The sequence below is a fragment of the Equus caballus genome, chromosome 27 (assembly GCF_041296265.1).
Source record: "Equus caballus isolate H_3958 breed thoroughbred chromosome 27, TB-T2T, whole genome shotgun sequence".
Lineage (NCBI taxonomy): Eukaryota > Metazoa > Chordata > Mammalia > Perissodactyla > Equidae > Equus > Equus caballus.
This window is the reverse complement of record NC_091710.1, coordinates 25055188-25079915: the sequence shown is the minus strand read 5'-3', so window position 1 is coordinate 25079915 and position 24728 is coordinate 25055188. Positions and strand designations below refer to the sequence as shown.

The following is a 24728-nucleotide window of genomic DNA, read 5'->3' as shown; positions in this document are numbered from 1 at the left end:
TTCCTTAGTTCGAATCCTGGGCGCGGACATGGCACTGCTCGTCAGACCACGCTGAGGCAGCGTCCCACATGCCACAACTAGAAGAACCCACAACGAAGAATACACAACTATGCACCGGGGGGCTTTGGGGAGAAAAAGGAAAAAATAAAATCTTTAAAAAAAAAAAAAATCAGCAAACACAAACTATGAATCATGAACAGGTAGCAAGTTACACTAAAAATCAATATCCTTGCTTCGCAAGCCTTTCTCCATTTTAACTTCACCCAGGAAAAAAAACATCACAGTGAGGATAGGGGTTACGAGGGAAAAAAAGGAAAAAAATCAACCACTTGGTTCTAAGAACTTGACCATGCCTCTGTAGCACCAAAAAGGAAATGAACAACAATGTTTACCTTTTATTCACTAAAAGCAGCTAGAAGTGATAGCATCTAATCTAGCTCTGTTATGGACAAAACGCAACAACTGAATTTGGTAGAGTGATTATACAACTGAAGTCAATCTTTCAAAGAAAATGGATCCTGCTTGAAAATTTTCATCAAGGATATACAAACAAGATGGAAGTGCCTGTCCTATTTGTCTTCAGATTATCTTATCCTATGAGGGAACAAGAACCATATCAGATTACAAGATTTACTATTTTATCCACAAACAAAATAAAGTACTTTTAATGGCATCCAAGCGTTACACAGGTGGTAGATAACACCCATCCATAGCTGCAAGCACAGTGGTACAGAAGCAGGTTATTTCTGACTGGAATTTGGGCATTTTCTTTCAAACGATTTGTTAAATTTCCATGGTAATGCAAATGCTTGGACTTCCGCGACTGGGGGTGGGGGGTGGGGGAGGGCGCCATTATATAACCATATCAAGTCTACAGTTACTTAACACATTTTTAGTTTCCCTATGACTTTTTTAATGAAAAGTCAAGGATGTCAAAATTATGAGGTTTGAAAAGACTGCTGGTCAAAAGTCTGAATCATTTAAAGAGGTTTACTACCATTCTGGTTGAGGCTAACTCTGAAAGTTTAATGCTATGATTTAGAGGAAAACATTTTCTTTTCTGAACTATTTTTCAGCAATTATACTAATAAAACATCAATTCTCCAAATGACACAAAAGCCTTACGGCATTTTAGTATGTTAAATAAATGTTCCATATTAGTAAATCTTATCTGGGTATCTTGACTAAAAGGTACTTTCCAAGGTAGCTTTTTAAAAAGAACCCTAAACGGCTGACTAATTTCTGGGTTAAAGAGGAAAATCTGCTTGCTTTAAAAAATAAGTGATTCAGGAGAGAATATATTCCCTTTGTATTTTCAAGTGATTTTACTCACTTATCCACCAAGATATTAAGCAAATCATGTCATTTTTATATAATTACTCACAACATACATCCAAATCAAGGTAATCTCACTCTGTCTACATCTACTAAACTCAAGATTTATCAACAGAATGCCGACATTTACTCATTAAGCAACCAAGCAAAAGTGTAAGATTGGCCCCTCTTCAATAAATGAAGGAGAAATAACATGTGAATTTGAGGCTTAAAGAAAAAAAAATAAAACAAGTTACCAGGGGAAGAGGGGCAGAGGGTGGGCACAAGGGGTGAAGGGGCATACTTATATGGTAGATGACAAACAAGAATGTAAAAGTGAAATCTCACTATAAGCTATTATGACCACAATAAAATAAATAAATAAAAATCAAACAAACAAAAAATAAATATTGGCGAGATTTTCTCTTCTTTCTCTCCACTAAGGTATAGTATTTTTGTCCTACTTTCTTAAAGACACAGTAATATTCCCACAGAATGAGCTGCTAATCTATTAATTTTACTCAATTTAAATGAGAATGCATAATTTACAGAGAAATCGAAATATATAACGATGTACACCTGAAATGTATATGTTATAAACCAATATTACCACAGTAAAAAAAAAAAAAACAGAAAGAAGAATGCTGTCATGAAAGGCCACATGTTGTATGATTCTCTTTATATGAAATGTCCAGAACAGGTAAATCCTGGAGACACAAAAATTAGTCACTGTCAGGGGCTGGGAGGAGGGAGGAATGGAGGCTGACTGCTAAAGGGTATGGATCTCTTTCGGGGATGATGAAAATGTTCTGGAATTAGTGGTGATGGTTGTACAACCTTGTGAATATACTAAAAACCACAGAATTGTACACTTTAAAAGGGTAAATTGTACAGTATGTGAATTACATCTCAAAAAAAAAAAGAATGCTCTAAAAGAAATCAAGAAAGCATTTGCATGTCTTTCAACAAAAAAAGTCTACAACATCCATTCAAGGAATTATTGGTTCGTACACAGGTTAAATATGCTTAAAATAAAAACCTTTTACACTTACTAAGCTATTATAATTAAAGTTGAGATGCTGGCAAAGGGAAAGACAATGAAACAGAATAAGACCCTAGACACAGACCCAAGCCCATATGGGAATCTGGCACGTAACAGAAGCAGCACTGCAGATTAGTGAGGAAAGGATGGAAGATTCAAAGAAAGGTACTGGGACAACTGCTTATCCATGTACAAAGCAAATTAGATCCTCACCATATAATACAACACCTCCAGGTGGATTAAAGACAATTATAAAAAGTAAAACTTAAAAACTTAAGAAAAAACAAAAACAAAACAGGAGTAGATCTGTATAAACTCAAGGTGGGGAAGGATTTTTTAAATATACAAAACATAAAGGAACTGATTAATAAAACACACAATGTTAATTAAAAAACTGTATACCAAAAGACAACACAGACAAGTGAAAAGACAAGCCCCAGACTAGGAGAAGATAAATGCAATGCATAAAACAAAGCTGGGTTCTCCTCTCCAACTTTCTTCCAGATCCGCCCAGTTCTTGCTATGTTCTTTGGCTGTGGCTTATTGTTTCTCATCTGGATTAGATGAACAACTTCCAAACTGCTCTTTCTCCTTCCAAAGTTGTCCACCTAAAATCTGCTCTCTCCAGCATCGACAGTACTTAAAAACAAAAAATCCCTCAAATTTAATAATCTCCCCTGGCTCTCTATGCCTTAGGATAAAATCCATAAAGCACACCTTTCTTGATTTGGTCCCCACCTACCTGTCCAGCCTCCTCTTCTGCTGCTTCAGCTTTCCCACCTTACCCTCCACCATTCTAGCATTTCCTCTCTCATCAATTGCTCATCTTTTAAATTCTATTCAGACGTGTTAAAATACTCCAAGAAGCTTTCCCAGACCATCCCTTACACATCACACACCCTCTGAAGCCAAGTCAAGAACCCTCTTCTGTTGGCATAGTATCCTACCTATACTCTACCATAGCACTTAATACACTGTGGAGGACCATCTTGACCTAAAGGAAGTGTGTGCATGTGTGTTTGAGAGTGAACATGATCTCAAAACACTTGTGTAAGAAATCATAGTAAAATATTTTATTACATCAATTCTGGATACCAGGTGCTGTCTGCTAATTGCCCTTTCTAGGCTGAGACAAAGCTGGGCTGAGGTTCGTGCCAGCTCCTTCCTTCCCATTCTGCTGCTGCTACAATGGGAAGGAGATCAAAAGCTACAGCTGAGTTGCCAGGTTGTCCCCCACCTCAACCTATTCAGGCTTCTCTAATAAAACAAATATTTATTGAGCACCTACTACTTACCAGACACTGGGCTAAGCACTAAAGTTATAGGGATGAAAATCAGCCACGGTTCCTACAGTCGTACAGTTATATTATTAGTGGAGAGAGAAAAGCAATAAACGGAAAGCGCCAGAGATGAGGCTCAGAAATTGCTCCTGGTAAGATTCATTTATTCATTTCCTACTGAGTGCCTGTATTATGTTTAGTCCTGAGTACTAGAGATAAAAAGATGGGCAAGACAGAGTCCCTTCTGAAAGAAAGGGACAAGTGCTCTGGGTGACAAAGGAAGACATCCAAGGTTGAGAAGCTGGGGAATGGGGGGACAGAGAGAGAATGCAGGGGACCTCAAAAATTTCCAGGCTTAGGAAACAAAACCTGTGGGAAAGGAGAGGTGCTCCTTTGCAAAGACCTACATTAACCAATACCTAAAACGGTTTCAGTTAAGAATCTTCTTGGCTTCTTAATACCACAGCTTCCAAATTATCTAGATTATTAAAAGGTCCTTTTTTGATATGTTGCAAAACCAAATTATAAATACTTAATGAAAGTACACTACATAATTCAGGGAAATAGAAACAACTTAGATGTCAGAGAATACAGAAAGACTGGAAGTTTATGTTGAAGACATGGAACTACTTCATCTCTGAATCCTTATGCCAATTCCAGTGCCTGGCACAGTATCAATACACAAATCAATTGTAAACAGAGGGAGTATTACAGTAAGGGGACATAGGACTGGGCTAAAAATTTAACTATTTTCATATGAGCTAATAACCATTAAGTAACTAGTATTACTGAAATGCCACAGGGTGTCTGTTAGCAGCATGCATTTAGAACTGACTGTAAAAGCGGCTGGCCCCGTGGCCAAGTGGTTACGTTCATGTGCTCTGCTTTGGCGGCCCAGGGTTCACCAGTTCTGATCGTGGGTGCAGACCTAGAATCACTCGTCAAGCCATGCTGTTGGGGCATCCCATACAGAAGAACCAGAATGACCTACAACTAGGATATACAACTACGTACTGGGGCTCTAGGTGTTGGGGGAGAGGAAGATTGGCAACAGATGTTAGCTCAGGGCCAATCTTCCTCACCAAAAAGAAAGAAGAACTGACTGTACAAATTTGCTTTTCCCTTCCTAAGAAAGGTCATGAATAAAGCTAGAAAGTATCTACACTATGATTATTTATATGTCCAACACAAAACTAGACTAGCAGCAGGTAATCAGGTCACTAAGAGGAAGACACAACAAAAGGAAATTTACCCTCATTATTTTTAAACTTTCAAAATTTTAGTATGTAATATTATATTTTATCAAGTAATCTTTTCATCAGAATTAAATTAGAGTAGAAGATAAATGCCGGGAATACAGAGTATAAACGCATCACATAAAAGAGTCACTGGCTGACAAGAAATTTCTTCTCAGGAAACTTTAAACATTTCTATACCCACATTTCATATGAAGCATGCTACCATGCATCTAATAATTCTACAGGCATATACAAACTATTAACATATTAGGGTTCATATTTTCCAAAACAGTAGGTCTATCATGAAATGAAGCTTTGTCTTTTGTTTCAGTGTCTAAAACTTCAGTCACTACTAATGGGATTAAGAAAAACTGTCACAATGTTATCACTGTAGAGCACAACGCACATTAACAATCTGAAACTCTAATAAAATGACTTCTCTTTTTTCAAATCATCTATAGACTAATACAAAATCTGGAGTAAGCGCAAAATAAATTTATATTACAATGTCGCACTATATTTGAGGCATCTCTGAGTAACTTCATCATTCAGAGAATTGCCAAATGTGCTCAGATATCTAAAGGTCATATTTATCTTTAATTTCCAAAGCATAGGGTAGCAATGCCTTCTTTAGTCATAGAAAAACCAACTGACCAACCAACAAAACAAAACGACTTCAATTCTAGCAAGGGTACCGGGTACTTCTTTGTTTTGCTCATTGCTGTTTCCCTATCCCCTAGGATACAGTAAGTGAATGAAAAAGGCTGCTAAATGAATACAGGGATGGTAGAAAAGACCAAAGGAAATTATAACTGCTGTTTTACTAAATTTTCATTTCCAACCAAGTAATGAAGACAGGAGAAAACATGTTTTGGCTATCAAAATACAGTCAGAAGCACAGCCCCAAATCACAGCATTAGTATTTGCTATAACAGGACTTCAACTTCATAACTGAAAATTATGCAGATAATTTCAATGTGTAACCTTTTTTGGAAACCTCATAAAATTGCTGTGTTATACTAACCTCCAAAATTACTAACATTTCCCAAGAGCCAAATATGAGTTACCAAATCAAATTTGGTCTTTATTATCTGGACTTCATGTAACCCATTGAGCAGGAAGTAAGCAATCCAAAATTCAAATATATGACCGAGAATTAGACTGAGAAGGCAATGCATTTATCAATGAGTCCACGCTCTGAAACAAGGTTTTTCAACCTCAGCACTACTAATATTTTGGGCAAGATAATTTGTTGTGGTGCTGTCTTGTTCACTGTAAGATGTTTAGTAGCATCTTAACCTTTCTACCCACTAGACGCCAGTAGTACAACCCGCTAGTAATAACAATCAAAAACGTCTCCTGACATTGCCAAATGTCCCCTTGGAGGGCAAAATCACTCCAGGGTTGAGAACACTGCCCTAAAGGGATGCTTGCTCAAGTGTAAATGCTTACTGTCTCTGAATGGAAGTATGGGTGAGTTTCGTTCTTGTCTGCTTTGCCTTTTGCTTCTCTGCAGATTCTATAATGATTTTTACACAAGAGTTTTAATATGTTTTTTCAAAAGAAAAAGTACAATTCATTAATTGTAAACTAAGGAAATACTCATATTTATTCAGTTGATACCCTATTTTTAATGACTAACATGCACAGATGTTTTCCTGAATATGAAATATTTTTGAGTATTCAAATATTAAAAACACTGCAACAACTGAGAATAGATCCAGATTTTAATCTATGAGTCTCTCTGAAATTTCAAATGAAAAATACTTAAAAGACGCTTCAAGTAAAACAGTATCGTTTACCAAGCAGTCACGATGTGATGTTCTAAGTGCTTCACACGTATTATCCCATTTAATCCTCATAAAAACCCTGTAAAATGCACACTACTGTCTCCATTTTACAGACGAGGAAACTGAGGAACAAACAGGTTAGGTGGCTTGTCCAAGGTGCCACATATAATAAGTGGCAGAGCCAGGAGTCAAAACCAGGCAGTCTTGCTTCATGACCTGCCCTCTTTACACATGCTACACTGTCACTGACCTTCGAACCACTCTTCTCTCGTCTGTATTAACTCAGAAAGGCAATGCTTACTGCTACAGGAAACATCCGTATTACTACAATTCATAAAGCCAGCATCTTCAACTTGTACAGAGGCTGAGACAGACAGAATAATGCCCCCCGCTGCTGCCAAATGCCCACATCCTAATGCCTAGAACCTGTGACTACATCACTTTATGCAGCAAAAGGGACTTTGCAGATGTGATGAAATTCAGGATCTTGCAATGGAGAGATTATGTTGGATTACCCAGGATCCTTATAAGAGAAATAGGGAGGGAGAAGAGTCAGAGTCAGAGAGAGATCTGAAGATGCTATGCTGCTGGCTTTGAAAACAGAGGCAGGGGATCATAAACCAAGGAATGCAGGTGGCCTCTAGAAGCGGGAGAAGGTAAGGGAACAGACTCTCCCCGAGAGCCTCCAGAAGGGACCAAGCCCTACTAATACCTTGATTTTAGCCCAGTGAGACCCACATTGAACTTGGACATCCAGAACTGCAAGGGAATAAATCTGTGCCGTGTTTGAGCCACTAAGTTTGACGTCATTTGTCAGATAGACAACAGGAAACTAACACAGAGGCTTCTCTGAAAGCATTTCCGAACACTCACTGTCTTCTTTAGTTCCACTAACATCCCCATGAAGCATATGACAGGGAGGAGGGGAATTCCCTTAGATTCGTTAACCTAAGATATGGGGAACCTGAAACAGAAACATCACTTTAAAAAGTCTTACCCTATCACAACATAAATAGTCCTATCTAGAGATACAAATGGGCTAATGTGACCAACAATTTGTCCCTGGACAGTCAGAAAAAGCCATTAGATTTTAATTGCTGGTAGGGTGTTGCTGACACCTTTTACACATGCAGAAGGAAAGGACATGATTTCTTCCCATTTTGTTGGCACAGTCACTGCTGCTTTCTATGCTCTGGAGTTTACTTTCATTCTAGTCACAGATGTGATATGAATAACGAAATGGCAGTAAAACCATTACCATGTATGAGACAATAAAGTTATGGGTCCTTCCAGTACTAAAATACTTAGCGTATTTAAGATTTTCAATTTCTGACAACCAAAATTTCTGGGTCACATTGGATTTTGTGGCCGATTTTCACAAAAATAAGTAAAGGGGAAGGAAACTTGTAGTAAAGACATCACTATGGTAAGAACTAATTTTTAAAATCTGCTAATTTAGATATTTAATAGGTACAGTTAAGAAAAGGCTCTCATAGCTGTCCAAAAGAACTATATTAAGCCAATATTTTGCCTTTTTCTTCTTCTTTTTTCTAAAGACTCTGTCTTTGACCAAACTTTTTCTTTTTTTTGGTGAGGAAGATTGTCCCTGAGCCAACATCTGTGCCAATCTTCCTCTATTTTGTTTGTAGGATGCTGCCACAGCATGGCTTGATGAGTGGTAGGTTCGCACCTGGGATCTGAACACACGAACCCCGGGCCACCAAAATGGAGTGCACAAACTTAATCACTATGCCACTGCACCAGCCCTGAACCCAACATTTTTCCTAATGAATAACTTCTAAGTGGACATTTGTTTTGTAAAGGTAAATAATGTATAAGTTCCCTAAATAAAAAGGCTTTCATTGACATCTTAAAACATTGTTTAACTATTCAGGAATCATATAGAAAAAGATAAGTAAAAATAAAATCCTTTCCAGACTCACCATGCTGGCATTTAAAAGTTAGAAATTAAATCACCTAATTTACTATAAGAGAATATTTGATCTCCAACCACCTGGAGATAATTCAAACCAGTATCAGCCAAATATTGCTATATCTGCTAAAGTGCCTATGTCTGCTACACAGAGATGTTCATTCATAGATCATTAAGTCAAAATAACACACTGGAAAATTAGGAGCTGGCAGTTCTCTCCATTCCAAGCAGTGGCATACAAATGACTCTGAGTAATCCTTTCATCTGTTTTTGCCTAAGAGGTTAGGAAATGAGGCTGAATACTCAAAAACTGACCAAGGAAATATTTTTCCCTTTTTTTCTGTTTTGTCAAATCTGTAATGTTTTACATGGATAAGATTTATTTAGTACATATGTATATGTCTGGACAAAAGTTTGTTTGTTTTTAAAATAAAGAGTTCCCAGAAAAACTTACAAAATCATTCTAAACAAATCGCCTTAAACTACCCACACTAATGCCAAGATAATCAAATGCTGAGTCTCACCTTCCTATCCCCAGACTCCATGTGGCGTGTTATTCTAGATATACGTCTTATTCTTCACAGAGTCCTTTTGTTTTGTTTGTGACATGGTTCATTACCGAACACCAACAATGTACCAGACCCTATTCTAGGTCCTGGGAAATCAAAGGAGATAAGATTCTTGTCTTATGGAGCTTAAATAAACGAGAAAATTTCTGATAGTGATACGCTACTATAAAACAGGATAATATGATACAGTGAGTGGGAGGCTAGACTGTTATAAAAAGGACTAAGGGAATCAAAACTAGGAATGAGTCATATAGACAAAGTGGACGAAGACAAGTGAAGACGTGGTCATCAGGCTTATCTTTTATATCCTTTCAAGTTCTCTTTGTTTCAGAAGCTTCTGAGGGATGGCTATAGTAAAAAGATTTAAGTAATAGTCAAGTATTCCACGTAATATAAAAAGTTTAAACTTTAAATATTATTTAACAATAACTACTCCAAAGTACTACTGAAATGAAGTCATTTTGTTGGTCAGCAGTCTATAGTCTGTTAATAACTACATCAACTAAGAGAATTTTAAAAAATACTTTAGCTTTGAAACACCTAAGTTGTTTCCTGTGAATTTATTTACTCACTATCTAACACAGTGAGCATTTTGGAAAAAGGAGAGTTTAAAACCCCAATCCCACAAAAACACACAAATACAGTAATAACAAGAACAAAGAATGTGAAAATATGTCCATTTCTACTTACTTCTTTCCCTTCACCAAGAATATCAAAATGTGTGCTAGCCACATGTGGCTATTTAATTTTAGGCAAATTAAAATTAAATAAAATTAAAAATTAAATAAAATTAGAAATTCAGATACACTAGCCACATTTCAAGTGTTCAATATCCACAGGCAGCTAGTGGTTACCATACTGGATAGCGCGGATATATAGCATTTCCATCATCACAGCAAATTCTATTGGACAGTGCTGTGTAAATTACTTTTCAAATTTGACCTAGACAAAAACATCCCAAAAAAGCTTATAAAAATAAGGTCAATCATAAACTTTTTAAAGAAACTGGTGAGTAGCACTGTAAAGCTAGAAAGAAGTCACGTAAGAGGAAGTCCAGCAATCAGATCTATATGCTAGAATCAAACAGACTCGGATAAATCCAGAGACAAGAAAAAAGGCACCCTCACGTTGGTCTTGCAGTCATCAGATTTGAGTTTTAGTTCTGATTCTACCTCTAACTTAGCTGCATAAATTTTAAAGACACACAACATCTTTGGACTTGTATTTACAGCCCACAATGGAGGTTAAGTCAGGTGACCCAGACGACTGCAAATGACTCCAAACTGGGAAAAACCGTCTGTGATTCCTCTTGGTTATCAATACATAAATGTATGGTTTGGATTTTCATTCTGACAAGAATAGATGTGGTTTAAAAAATTAACTTTAAAGAATTACCCACCACACTAACATTATTAACGATGTTCATTATTTGCAATAGCAAACAATTTTACGAAATTCACAACCAATACTATTTACGTAAGTAAGACTTTAGGGGGTAAATCAGCATGACCACCATATTTCTTCCTACAAAATCCTCTAAGTAAGTAATCAAGGTGTGTTAGAGAAGTGGAAATTTACTTCGGATTTTTATTAATTTTTCTGAGGTTATACTCAGAAAATAATACACTCAATAATAGAGCAACACTACTTAAAGCATGACTGTACTACTTCACAATCTGTTTAACTCTGGTGTTGTCACTCCACATATTTCCTGAAACTTTCACGTAACAATTTTCCACTAAAAATATGTTAAAAGAAGGATGATAGTCAAGGACATTAAAATATCCTATCTTAGGAAGTGACCTCGTGATAGCAAACACAATTAACTAATGAAATAAAAAAAAAATTATATCATTTCATTTAACCAGAAACCCTGTCACTAAATACAATCACACAATTTTCACTTCACTATGATTCCATTAAGTTATACAACATTTTAGTTTGCTTTGTAGTTCTTATTTTTTCCTGACTAAACCACATTACTATTGAACTGCCTCATATCACTACAAAACTTACTAGTAAAACACCCTATTTCCCTTATCTATTTGGTTTAACCTCAACTGTCTTCACTTTGTTCTCTGACCACACCCAGCAACAACAGACATGGTATTACCACTTGAAGAAAATCTACATTAAATTATTTTCCAACCCCTCACATCAAGGGTACTGGCTCACACTGAAAAGTATCACAAACTAAGTAACTTCTATCCACTATCTGTTCCATTCACTATGAAATCTAGTAAACTAACAGGTTCATCCACATACTTGCCTACCTCATACCCCAACAAACTTTTAAATTATAGTGAAACAGTTTCTGAGACTGGTTCTTAAAATTTTGCAAATGTTCAAATTTTTCTTTCTTTTACCTTGTATTCTCCATTCTCCATAGCAAGGCAAAAAGAGAAGACATCACAGAAATGATATTTAGTTTTTAAAGTACTAAACAATTTATCATAATATTTAAAATAGTAACCTACTAAATTAATCTTTCCTATAAAAACCAGTTTTGTTGTTGTTGTTGTTCATCAGGTTTATTACTTTAGTATTTTAGGTTCAACTGGATTCAAAATTTTGTTTTTAAAAAAAGGAAGAACACAAGGAACTTCACAGAACATATTCAAATTTTACATTATCACCTATTTGCTTGATCAGAGCATAAGCCTTGGTGACGCTACAGCCAGCATGCTATTCTACCAACAACAGCGGCAGTAAGTCGGGACTGGAAAGTTAACTTCATGTTCATACTTGTACCCAGCATGAATTCTCCTACCAAGTAGGAAACACCCATGTAACCCAAGCAAAGATTCTCTTCAAGCATTGGTTAACTTTCAGCTTTTAACTTCTACGAAAGTGAGTTTAAGCCAACTGAGTTCATTTCTTCACCCATCAAACATGCAACTAAGGACTAGTTCATTTTGCATACATTATTTTTCTTATATTAAAAAAAAGTCATTTATTATCAGCTATATGCCTGATACAGTTCTAGGCACACTCTAGCACCTCTAATTTGGATCCCTATAACTGCAAAAAGTAGTCATTTTCATCTCCACTTCAGAGATAAAAACAGTGGGGATAGGAACTTAAGTCTCCTTGACTCTTGCCCTACACTCCACTGCCCACTGAGTTAAAAAAAAAAAAAAAAAAAAAGAGATGCTTTGATAAATGGCTTAAAGCAAACAGAACAACTTTCAGGGTGAAGGTCAGAGCAAAGGAAACCTCCCTTAATAAAAAGAAAAGCATACTTTCTACAGGGTGATGTTTGCTACAGTTAATTATATAGGTATAGCACACTTTCCAGACATTTTCCAAAATAAGATGTTTTGAAATAAAATTTAAACGAAAAGAAACATATTTTAGGGGCCGGCCCGGTGGCGCAGCGGTTAAGTTCGCACGTTCCGCATCTCGGTGGCCCAGGGTTTGCTGGTTCGGATCCCAGGTGCAGACATGACACCGCTTGGCATCAGCCATGCTGTGGTAGGCATCTCATATATAAAAAAAAGTAGAGGAAGATGAGCATGGATGTTAGCTCAGGGCCAGTCTTCCTCAGCAAAAAGAGGAGGACTGGCAGCAGTTAGCTCAGGGCTAATCTTCCTTAAAAAAAGAAAAAAGAAACATATTTTAAACCACACGCAACACTCTCTCAATAAAAGCACCTTAACTGGACAGGAGAATGATTTTATAATTCAAAAAATCTATCAAATACTTTGTATCATAAGCTTAAACTTTATAAGTCAGGTTTTCTTATAGGAAACATGTGCGTCTTCTTTTCATCAATGACTTTCTAAAATCTCATTCATAAACAGATATAAAGCATATATCAGCCAATTATGTCTCAATAAAACTGGAAATAAAATTTAAAAAATAAATGATAGTGATTATAAAGTATACATCACACAAGCTGTGGTGTTCCTGAATATTTGTACTATACTTTAAAAGCCACAAATAAATGATATTGCTACTATTGCTGGGAGTTTAAATCGGTTCCAACCTTTCTGGAAATGTTCTACAATTACCCGTGGTGATGGCTACATAATGCGGTGAATATACTAAAAACCAGTGCACTATACACTTTAAATGAGTGAATTGAAGGGATGTGAATTACTTCTCAAAAAAACTGTTACAAGGGGCCGGCCCGAGGCCGAGTGGTTAAGTGCAGTGCTCCGCTTTAGCTGGCCGCGGTTTCGCCGGTTCGGATCCTGGGCGCAGACATGGCACTGCTCGTCAGGCCATGCTGAGGCAGGGTCCCACATGGTACAACTAGGAAGGACCCACAAGTAAAATATACAACTATGCACTTTTGGGGGATTTGGGAGAAAAAGGAAAAATAAAATCTTTAAAAAAAACCTTTCTGGAGAACAAACGGGAAATGGGTGTCAGAAGCTTCTGAAATGTTCATATCTGTTAATTCTACTTCTAGGAATTTACTGTAATGAAATAACCATAGTCATACAGTTTTTTTAAATCTGTAAGGATATTCATCAAATTACAATATTCAAAAATTGCAAACTGCCTAAAATACCATCAACAGAAGAATGGTAAACAGAGACGGCACACCCATACAATGAAATTATATGTCAACTTTTAAAATTACATTCTCAAAATTTATTTCACAATAAAGCATGTTACAAAATAATATTAACGCATAATTCCAATTTGTAAAAAAATACATCTATGAATAAGAAAAAACACTGCAAGGATACAGAACAAAATGTTAATAGTAGTTACTTCTAGTTGGATTTCAAGTGATTTTAATCTTCTTTATATATTACCGGTTTTCAATTTCTCTACAATAAACAATCTTTCATAACTTAAAGATAATAAATGTTATTTTTAAACTAGTAGGCAATTTGAAAGTACAAATTGTCCATTAAAAAATAAAAACAGGGCCATCAGCATTTCTTAGGGGTATTATATGTGTGTGTACATGTATGTATATGTGTGCAATACGTTAACTAATCTTCAACTCAATACCTTAACCAATTCTATCACCCAATGAAATAAATTCTAGTGATCAAGGCTTAATTGTACAGGTGATAACACAGAAACCATGAGACGACCAAAAGCATATTAACTCTACTTCAAACACAAAGCCAAAGTATCTAATTTAAGTTTAAAAATCTTTTACATCAAATAATGTTTGCTTCCACATCTAGGAAAAATCAACATATATGTTCCTTTCAAGATTTAAAATAATTATTCATCATCCTTGCACGGGGAAAAAATTAGCAAGGAATATATTTAACTTTTAGCAAGAAAAAAAGAACAACATTCTATTGCATTACAGAAAGGAATTCAAAGATACGTAAAACAACAAAAAGTTTCTCACCACAAACAGGAAATATTCTATGTTACTGTATTTGGATCCTGCAGAGATCATATAAAACAGACAGCTTAAAGTGACAAAATGATAATAACCAAATAAAGGCTTTAATTTATGTATGTAGATGTGTTATAAAAATGTCTTTCTTAAAGTCCACATTGTAGAGTTTTATGCAAACAGACTGTATTCATCAGGTAGTCGGAGGGAAAAAAACATTCTACTTTTTCTGCTGTCAAAATCCTCAAAAGCCAACATTTAACCTTTCCAAACACATAAGAAAATGGTCTGGAAAGCCAGGGAAGCATAACCAAGAAGTTTCTCCAGTTTCAAAAGAAATTTGGTTCAGGGGCTGGCCCTGTGGCTAAGTGGTTAAGCTCTCACGCTCCGCTGCAGGCGGCCCACTGTTTCATTGGTTCGAATCCTGGGCCCGGACATGGCACTACTCATCAAACCACGCTGAGGCAGCGTCCCACATGCCACAACTAGAAGGACCCACAATGAAAAATATACAACTACGTATGGGGGGCTTTGGGGAGAAAAAATTTTAAAAATCTTTAAAAAAAATAAAAAAAGAAAGAAAGAAATTTGGTCCACCTAGCCAAAATACAGAAAAGGCTAAGGATCAAGAGGCATCAAGGATGAAGAGTCAAACATTGATCATCACTACCGATTACTTCTCAGGTTAATACTTTTTGAATGGTTACATTAATATGGAAGCAAGAGAGTCAAACTAGTTTTTGTAAAATAAGATAGGTTAGGAGATTATTAGTATAGGCAAATTTGACATGTTCTAAGCAAAAGTCATTGGTAGGGTTTGCATATTAATCTAAAACCAACAGTCACTGAATCTGCCCAAAAAGTGCAACAGAGATGAACTCTGAATAACTAACACTTTGTATAAAATGGGATGATTCTTGTTGGATTCAGTATTATTTTTTGTTTCACATTCATTAATAAAGCACTAAGATCTCAAATCACTAAATGACTACACTAAATGTTAGGAAACTTTTTTCTTTTAAATTGTCTAGATAACCCTTTTGAATATAACAAAAACTGGTGATTCAGTTTTGACATCTGCTGACCCCTCATGGTTATTCATTTTTCAGGTTACTTTTCAGCAGACTGTTACCTCTAAGTCCACCTACCACCAAGGCAATACCAGCTGAACCAATGAGGCTGTCTCCGCAGCTTTCCTTAAAGGGCTTAGTACCTGGGTGGTAACTATATGATCTTCACTTTCTAATTATTTGTTTATATTGTACATTTGGGTTTTATGCTCTCTTCTTTATATATCATGTTTCACAACTTAAAAGTTTTTAAAATGCTTATTATTATTTTTTTTTAATGTACAGCTTTCTTAAGACTACACAGCTAAGAGACATTAGTAACACAAGATACAATATTGTCTTGCCTATGACCAAAATGCCACTAGGCCAGTCTTCATAAGAGAGTTCTTAATCTTCTTCTTAACCTCAAATCAATTTGATAAACTAAATTTTGTTTTACCCACAAAATCCCAGAAGCCACACATTTCTTAAATTTAAAATATTTCCTTATCTATTTCAGGAAGTATGCATATAAGTTACACCAAAATAAGAAAAAGCATGTCTTTTGGTACAAAAATACTTTACTGTTGTATAGTGTTTGATTATCTGTTAAAATAAGGATAATGCAGGCTATGAAGAAAAAGTCAAGAAACACATAGATTTAAAAAAAAAAATTTTAAGTAATTGGACTGAAATCCAAAAACCTTATTCTACTTAACATGGCAGTATATTTGGCCTGTGGAGTTCCCAAAATCTCAATTTTTCCATCTTTAAATTGGGTTAAACAATTCTTGTGCTTTCCAATTCCATGTTAAAAAAAAAAAGTCATAGTGTGGGAATTCTATGGAACATCTCAGAAGATGTCATGTAAGTGCAAGGTATTACTAGATAATAACATTCATATATTTATATGGTTAAATAGAAACTATATGAATACGGAAATCTTTCATTTCTCTATTCCTTTTCTCCTCAATATAGCCCTAAGTCTAGATGAAAAAGGGAACCTAGTAAGAAAAAGAGTTGTCATTGTAGATCAGTGAATGATGACACACACCCACATCTAAATTTCAAAATAACCCCAGAACCTTTTTTCAAAGAGCTTTTCAAATTCAAAACCCTGTCAATAAGCAGAAGTACTTTACAAGTAACAACACACACCCATCTATTAAAAACTGAACATTCTCTAAATTCGCAAAATTTAAAATATGCCTTTTACTTTCTTTTCATGCGACACCATACAGGCACAACATAACGCAGAAGTGTTTAACAGTGCTTATTAAGTACTTAGTTAGGTCCACAACAAAAAACCAAAACTCTGCTAGCTTTAAAACAATGTGTTAGGTAGTTGTAGCATGATCAATTTCTTAAATCTACCTTTAGTAATATTTATAAAAAGATTAGTCCATAGAAATAAAGCTCATCTTTCATTTAAAAACAAATGCTGGGCATGTTGTTTATTAAAAAAGGAATAAATCATCTTAGCTGCTGTTTCAAAAAATACTCTTTTTTTTAAAGTAAAATTAAAAACAGCATTGTATCAAGAAACAGATTTCATAGATAGATACCAAATTCTAAACCTTTTTAAAGCTTTAATTATTTAAATTTTTTAAGTGTCTAAAACAGACTTTTTGTTTTAAAAGAACCCAATGAATAAGTATCCATGGTGACTTATTTTCTTCTTGATGGACAAAAATAATTAACAATAAAGTAATCAATGGTACCTGTTAAGATTTTTTTAAAAATTTGTTTTCAATTAGGTATTTTCAGCTCATTTTACAAAACTTACCAATGTCTCAATTTTCTTTCCCAAGTTCTTTTCTAGGACCACGATGGACCTCTTATTTTTCCATTTTGTTGCTATTTTATTTCATTGATAATCTTATTAAAACAGGAAAAACTGTGCTAGAAAAAATTTCATTACACCAACTTCAAGATACTCAGACATGATTCCTTTATAAATGTAAACATATTTTATACATATGCTATATGTACATGTGAACAAATTATGAAAAAAGAGAAGCACGATCCTTTGCCTTGCTGCAACTTAATCCCCTTGCACTCATTACACTAAACTTGCCTACCCTTGAGTATTCCCCCTCACCGTGAGCTTTCACACAAAGCTCAAATACTTTCATAATAATGAAGTAACGTGACGTAGTATAAAGAGCCAAGCAGCAGGTCTGTCACCAAAGGCTTGGACTTAACTTCTCTAGGCCTCAGTTTTCTCTCTTGTAAAATAAAACAGACTCTCTCTCTTCCATTTAAATATGCTGTTATGGACTTAATTTAGGACCTGCTATATTACTTATAATAGCAAAAACCTGTTAACCTAATGTTAATATTCCGAACAATGGACCACTATATGACCCTTAAAAAAAACGTTGTAGGTCCATATGTGCTTATTTAAAAGGATGTCCCAGATAGGCTGTTAATATAAAAAAGTAAAATGCAGACACTATGACCTGATTTCTATGTATTTTAAGGCAAATATACATATATACATGCAGAAATTTTCTAGAAGGACACACAAGAAACTTCAAAATGGTTATCAGTGACGAACAGGGTGTTAACTTATTTTTTTACCTCTTCGCCTTTTATAATATTTGAAAAACACTTTAAAATAACAAATGTATTATTTTAATAAATTTGTTTTAAAGAAACTAAAAGTAAAGTTCTGCTAACCTAGGTTCTATAATTAGAAAAGATCTAGGTTCAAATACTGGCTTTGCTACTTATATCTGTGTGATGTTATTAAGTTACTTAACCTTAATTTCTCCATCTGTAAAAAGGAGTTAACAGTACTAACCTCATACAACTGTTGGGAGGATAAAAGGAAATCATGCATGTAAGACACTCAGCATAGCATATATAGGACAACAACTATTAGCAGCTATTACTATGATTACTATGAATATTATTATAAACTCCAGAAACTGAGTGTCTTTAGAATCAGATTTGACAATTTACTCAAGGATGACCAATCTCAAAGACAACCAATTTCCTTTACCCAAAATTCATTCAATCTGATCAGTACAAGAAAGAGCACATTTATTAACTTAAGATTAAAAAAAAACCTACCACAGGCAGAAGGTGGGCTGATGGACATGGTAATCAGAGCCAAGTTTGGGTTTTAATTAAGTATCACCTAACTACAATAGCCTTCCTCATTTATAGGGATACCTATTCTAGAAACCAGGATACTCATGGGCAGGGGATCCTGATCTTTATAAAATGCTGAATACAAAGGAATACATTTTTTTGAATAATTCAAATTTCCAATGTGTTTTTTCTTATTTTAATATACAACAATTTCTAATTTTCCTAAAAAATGTATGGCACTGATAGTTCATGCACACAATTTACCAGTTAATTACAAATAACATGTCAATCGAGTGGGAGATATAAATACGAAATCTCCATAAAAATAAATTCCAAAAAAATACACTGAATGCCTATTTTGAGTGGAAATCTTCCCCACAGAATTTTTAAAATTCAGGTTGAACATTATCAAATCAAAATACTCCAAGTTGTAAATCTGGCCTTTATACAAAAGGTGCTCTCAGAAAGTGCCACTCTAACAATATTCAATTTAATTTTTCCAACAGACCAAGAACACATCCTAAACTTCTATATAACACCTGAAAGGATGTTGCATTAGCGTAGATTAAATCAATATGTAGCACAACTGGTTTGAATCCATCTTACTACAATTTTAACAGGCCTTCATGGTATTAGAGAACAGTTTCAGTATCAACGATGGATTAAAGTTTGGATTACCCCAATTAAAACTAAAAAACAAAAAGTCACACACATTTAATCCTTTTCAGTATGGAAATAAATTAGGCTCCATTTAACAATCTACTGTAAATTTGTCAGGATTTAAACCTTTAGAACAGGAACTATTCCAAATCACACAAGTAGCTGTATTCGAATACATTAAAGAGTTACTGTAGCTTTCCTGAGAGTGACCTGAAGTTCCCACCAAAAAAAACTGGCACCTCAATGAGGTTCTAAGAACTGCATGCCTACTTCATAGATAATTGCACTGTGCAGAACTGGCATTTGGAGACTGTATTGAGCTAGCTACATGAAAGCAACGGGAAAGGATGGAGAGAGAATTTAGAAAAAAAAAGAAAACACTTAACACGCCCATCACCTATAAGCGCTACGAGAAACACATTTTAAAATACACACATTTCTAATTTTCCAACATCCAAAATACAGTAAGCAGATAATCCATCACAAGCAGACCTTCCTACCCCTTCTCATCCCTACACGCATGCTCTGCCAGGAGCACAGCCCAAGTAAAATAACCCATGCAATTTCCTTGTTTACTTAAAGAATTGCAGAAAACATGCTGACTGCTTCTGAGGCTTCTGAAACAAACGCTTTTCAACGTTTAAAAGACTTTTCATGATCATGTTTGAAATATGAGAGTAGTAATGATTTCTTTGGTTAGTAAAGATCTAGTTTTAACTTTATAAAAAGGGTTAAATTTACACTGCAGTTCATTGGCATGCCTTGTTTGCAATTAGAAGGAAGAGGGAAAAGGGGGGAGGAAAGCAGCAAAAGATACAAGATGGAAAACATCACTACCTCGTTTGGTGGTTAGGAATAATTTCAAATGACCCCAAGATGTAAGGGAAGAGTTCAGGAATAGAAAGAAAGGGGGTTAGCAATCTGAACTGGCCCCTTCCAGATTCATACTGATGTCGGAGAGAAGGAATTTATTTACACTGCAGTGCCTGGCAGCAAACATGGCTGCCCCTGCCCCCTTTAAATCTGAATAGTCTTCACTCCCTCACCAAAACCATCAAATTATGGCCATGTCTCTCCCCGTCTTGCTACCATAACACTAACACATCTTCTCCTCCCTCAAAACAGTAAGCCCCACACCTCCCCATTTCACAACAATCACGACACCACAACCACTTAGCTTCTCTATTCTTTAGCCTTGAAAGAAAAGGCACAGAATACACACAAATATAGGAACAAAAGGTTTTCCCTTCGTAACACTTTAACAACCCCCTTCCCCTTGTTTTCCTCCCACTCTGTGACGCTTGGTCGATAGTTCTCATCCTTTTCAACATTCAGTTAATTTCCTTCCCTATCCCAATCCTACGTCTTCCAGTTCCCATTTCCTATCTTCCTATTGCATCCTCTCTCAATCATTTCTCATCCCTTTTCCTAATCCACCTTTTCTTCCACTTCCATTCCCTCCTTTCTCCCTTGATTCCCCATTTCTCCAACAAATTCTATCCTCTTCCTCCAGACTCTTCTAGTTCCCACACTCCACCCCCAAACCTCCCTATTTCTCAGTCCGCTCAGGTCTCTAATCTCCAAACCTAACTCTTCCTCTCTTTCCCTGCCCCTCCCCGGTTCCATCTTTATCCCCGCCCCCATCCCACCTCTACTCCCAATTCCCAGCTCAGCACCACTCCATCTCTTATCCCAATCCTACCTCCCCTGCCCCACCCCCCAATCCCCTCCACACCCCCCATCTTGCCATCTGCTTCTCCTTCTAGACTCCCTTCGAACCCTTTGAGGCCACCCATTTGTCCTCCCATCCTTGCTAGGGTCTCTCTCCCTACCCGGGTCCCATCCCTAGGTCGCCCCCTCCTCGTCGTTCCCTCCTCAGCCCTTCCTTCCAGTACACATAGACGCACACACGCACGCACACATTCACTTTACCTTCAGTTTGTTCCATTCTAACCCCCCGGCCGTGTCAGTACGATCACAGGAGAGACACGGAGGCCCGGAGTGGGGCTGGGGTTCGGGCAGCCGCCGGGGCCGCGGGGGGAGGAGACGGAACCAAGCTAGGCCGCATGAAATCCCCGGGCTAGATTTCCCCCGCGCAGGACGCCTCTGCCATGGCGGCCGACACCGAAGAGGGCCACGGCCGGGCCGGGCCGGGCCGGGCGTGGAGCGGAGAGGAGGAAGGCTGCGGGAGGTGGGGTGGGCAGGGGAGGTGGAGGGAATGAGGGGTCGCCGCGGAGCCGCTGCCGCAAGAGGAGCCTGATGCTGGCGGCCGGGCCGGGGCAGCAGGGTCCTCGGGGCTCGACTCGGCCTTCGCACGCCTCTCCGCGGCGACCGTGGACAGTCCCCCTCGGCCTCCGCCTCCGTCCTGGCCGCCGCGCCTGCCGCCGCCCGCTCCCGCCGCCCGCTCCCGCCGCCGCCGCCGCGCACAAAGCCCCCCCACCCGGACTCTTGGAGCGTCGCCGCCGCCGCCGCCAAATCCTCGGCCCCTCATTGGCCGCCGGCCGCGGAGCCTACCGGGAAATGCAGTCCCGGGCTTGGGGCGCAGGGGGCGAAAGGAGGAAGAGGCTAGTCAGCGGGGCGGAGAGGAGAGGCGGGGGCGCGCGGCAGAAATGTGAGCGGCCCGGGAGAGTCTAGACGAGAAGTGAGACCGCAGGCGATAAAGGCAGAGAGACAGGAAGGAGCGATGCGAAGGAGAGTGAAAAACAAACCACGACCAATAGACAGGTTAAAGGTTGGGCCTGAGGTTAAAATTGTGCTCGTGCGTGTTCTTTGATACTTATTAAATAGCAGCACACTTTAAACACCATATGGTAGTCCTCAGAGTCACACTGCTATACAATCCCTGGATGTTAGGCATAACCTACAAACGGGTGCCGCGTGATGATCGGGAGAGAGCACAACTGACGTGCCTCCTTGGCCGTCTTCCGTCCGACAGCTGTCAGAGCAGAGCTCCCCGTCCCACATGGGCTTGCGTCTGGAAACCGTGGCAGCAATGCCAGACTTGAGCCTTGGCGGGCAGTCTCCCTTTCAGCCCTGGATGTGAGTGCCAGATGCCCCCCACCAGATCGCAAGCATTAGAAGGCGGCGGCGGCATCTCAGTCTCTGAGGAAGCGCCGACCTCCCTGGCAGCCGCCGGGCCCCGCACGCCTTCTTCCTGCTCTCACTGCGGGCCCGGAGGCTTATGGGTAACGAGGACGACGTCAGCGCCGACTGCACCCCGGACTCGAGGGACCGGGAGGGCTCGGTGCCCGTCACGTGCTGGGGCCCTCTGCCGCCCGCCGCGAGACCTTCGCTTCGAGGAACGGGAGGGCATTGGTCCCAGACAGAGCTCACGCAAGGAGAGGAGGGAGAGGGAATCAAAATTCTCTGCAACCCTCTGGCCCTCCCCATTCTAGGAAATATATGTTAAACAATAGAAGGTCCTAGGTGCTGTAGTCTTGCAGGAACGTGCAGATTTGGTGATATTTCCAGGGGCCTCGTGATAATGACTTAGAACGTTGCAGCACAGTGACGTGAACGTACAAAGGAAATACAGGCAGGAATCAGATGAGGAAACCAATTCTCTGGTTTCTGTTCTGATATAGTAAAGCCACATCACTACCAGTCGTTATACTCTCCATTGACGTCAGAGTGCTGGATCTATTTGATACTGTCACAAGAAATTCCTGGTATCTTTATCTCTAAATACCACTTAAGAAATTAACAGATTCCTACAGATCAATTATTTTAATGATTACTAATTATATTAGTTTTTAAAAACATAACCCTGTTAATACTAAGGTATATTCAGAATTTTAGCATTCCCATCACTATTAATCATTAACTATTTCTAAACCTATGCTTTGTGTAGTATCAAAAGTTAAAGGAATCAATAAAAGTGCATTTTTGTTTGTTTTAAATGTCTTCTTATAACGCAGACTTGTAAAGGGGGCCACTTGAGCTTATTTCAGTTTGATTCTATCTCCTGGAAACAAAGGTTAAATTGGTCTTTTTTCCCCCTATGATCCTTTCTACCTCCATTCGCCTTTTCCACTTTCCGGTATCCTCCTTGCTTTGTTGATACACTGTTGATTTCACCTGACACCTGGATCTTCCTCTTAAGGAGAAGCTGGTAAATTGTCCCTGGGGATTTTATTTTACTCTACTTCTACAGCTATGCTGACAAGAGTTTAACGTTAAAATTATGTGAAGTAGATGCATAGCCTCTTCCTGCAAAACATTAGAAAATACATTGTTAACAACATTTGAACTGGAGCATATTTAGGGAAATGGCCACTAAAAATAATAATTTACATTGTTAGCATCAAACATCTTCTGAGGTTCAGAACATGCTTTCTCTTGTCCATGGAAAATGAGCAAACAGTTCATTAAGACAGCAATCTAACACAAATCTCAGGGCCAGAGGAAAAAATTTTTTTGTTTCTCTTCCAAAGATTATATCCTGAAACTCTTTATATGATAAATCATTTATCTGAAAGTCAAAAAATCGCCAGGCCTGATAATAGGGGAAGCCAGACATTGCTTTGAACAAGTGCATTTCAGTAAGAAAGGTTTTTAACTTCCCTTTTCGGAACAGGATTGCTGACATATGGCCATGGTAGAAAATCTAGCTCATCTTTTAAATACTAGCTTGGAAGGGTTCATCTGGTTTATGAATACTTAATGATTTTCACTGTGCCTGGTTGTAAGTGAATACAATGCATGAATAAGAATATTTCTCGGTATAAAATGTCTTCCAGGGAACTGAGAGGAATATTTTTGCCTCCTTTATGATCTTTTCCAGAAAAGTACCTGTACGTGGTAGTGCAGATTTATACAATTAACGTGGAAATCATACCTACCTAGCCTTTTAGAGCTCAAAATTTACCATTTTACCATCTGGAATTTTCAAGGAAGGAAAGGCAAAGAGACCAAAGCTTTGTAGATTTTGTTAATTCTAGTAAACAGGGAACGTGAAGTGAAATCTTTATGGGGAAAATTGGGCATCAGACATGCACAAAGGGCCCTCTAGTGGCCAAACTGAAACGTTTTGCCCATTTAACATAGTTGATTCATTGGGTTATTAGCTGAAAAATCCTTTGAGGATTAAAAGCAGTTTGCATTTTTTTTTTTAAAACCCTGAAATTTAATGCCGCCATCTTTCATTCTTACAAATGTGCAGCCCAGATGAGTAACGTCTGTGGTCAGCTCATATGTTAAGAGACGTATTCTCCCTGCGAAAGCAATTCCTTGCAATCTAATGTTAAAGTAGAGCCACTAAAAAGTTTATCTTCCTTCCAGAGTCAGATAAAATGGGTGGATAGAGATAAGTAGAGAGCGAGAACATTTCTAGATATTTCACTTTCCCAAGATGGCTCAGGTGCCCATCCTAGGAACTGAAGTGCCCCAAACCCTGTCACTGCACAGCTACTATAATACACATTTTAAATGCTATTTC

The 24728-nt window shown here is 37.7% G+C and overlaps 1 protein-coding gene across 9 annotated transcripts in view; it reads right to left on the bottom strand.

Moving 5' to 3' along the window:
- Positions 1-22472, bottom strand: part of NSD3 (nuclear receptor binding SET domain protein 3) — a 103433-nt gene extending 80961 nt beyond the window's left edge. For 8 of the 9 annotated variants that reach the window (XR_011433260.1, XR_011433261.1, XM_023630604.2 and 5 more), the window contains exon 1: positions 21224-21739. The gene's annotated coding sequence lies outside the window, so the exon portion shown is untranslated. Of the gene's footprint in view, positions 1-21223; positions 21740-22155 lie in introns of those variants that run through there. The other variant, XM_070253068.1, reaches the window with a different exon arrangement.
- Positions 22473-24728: the final 2256 nt, after the last annotated feature.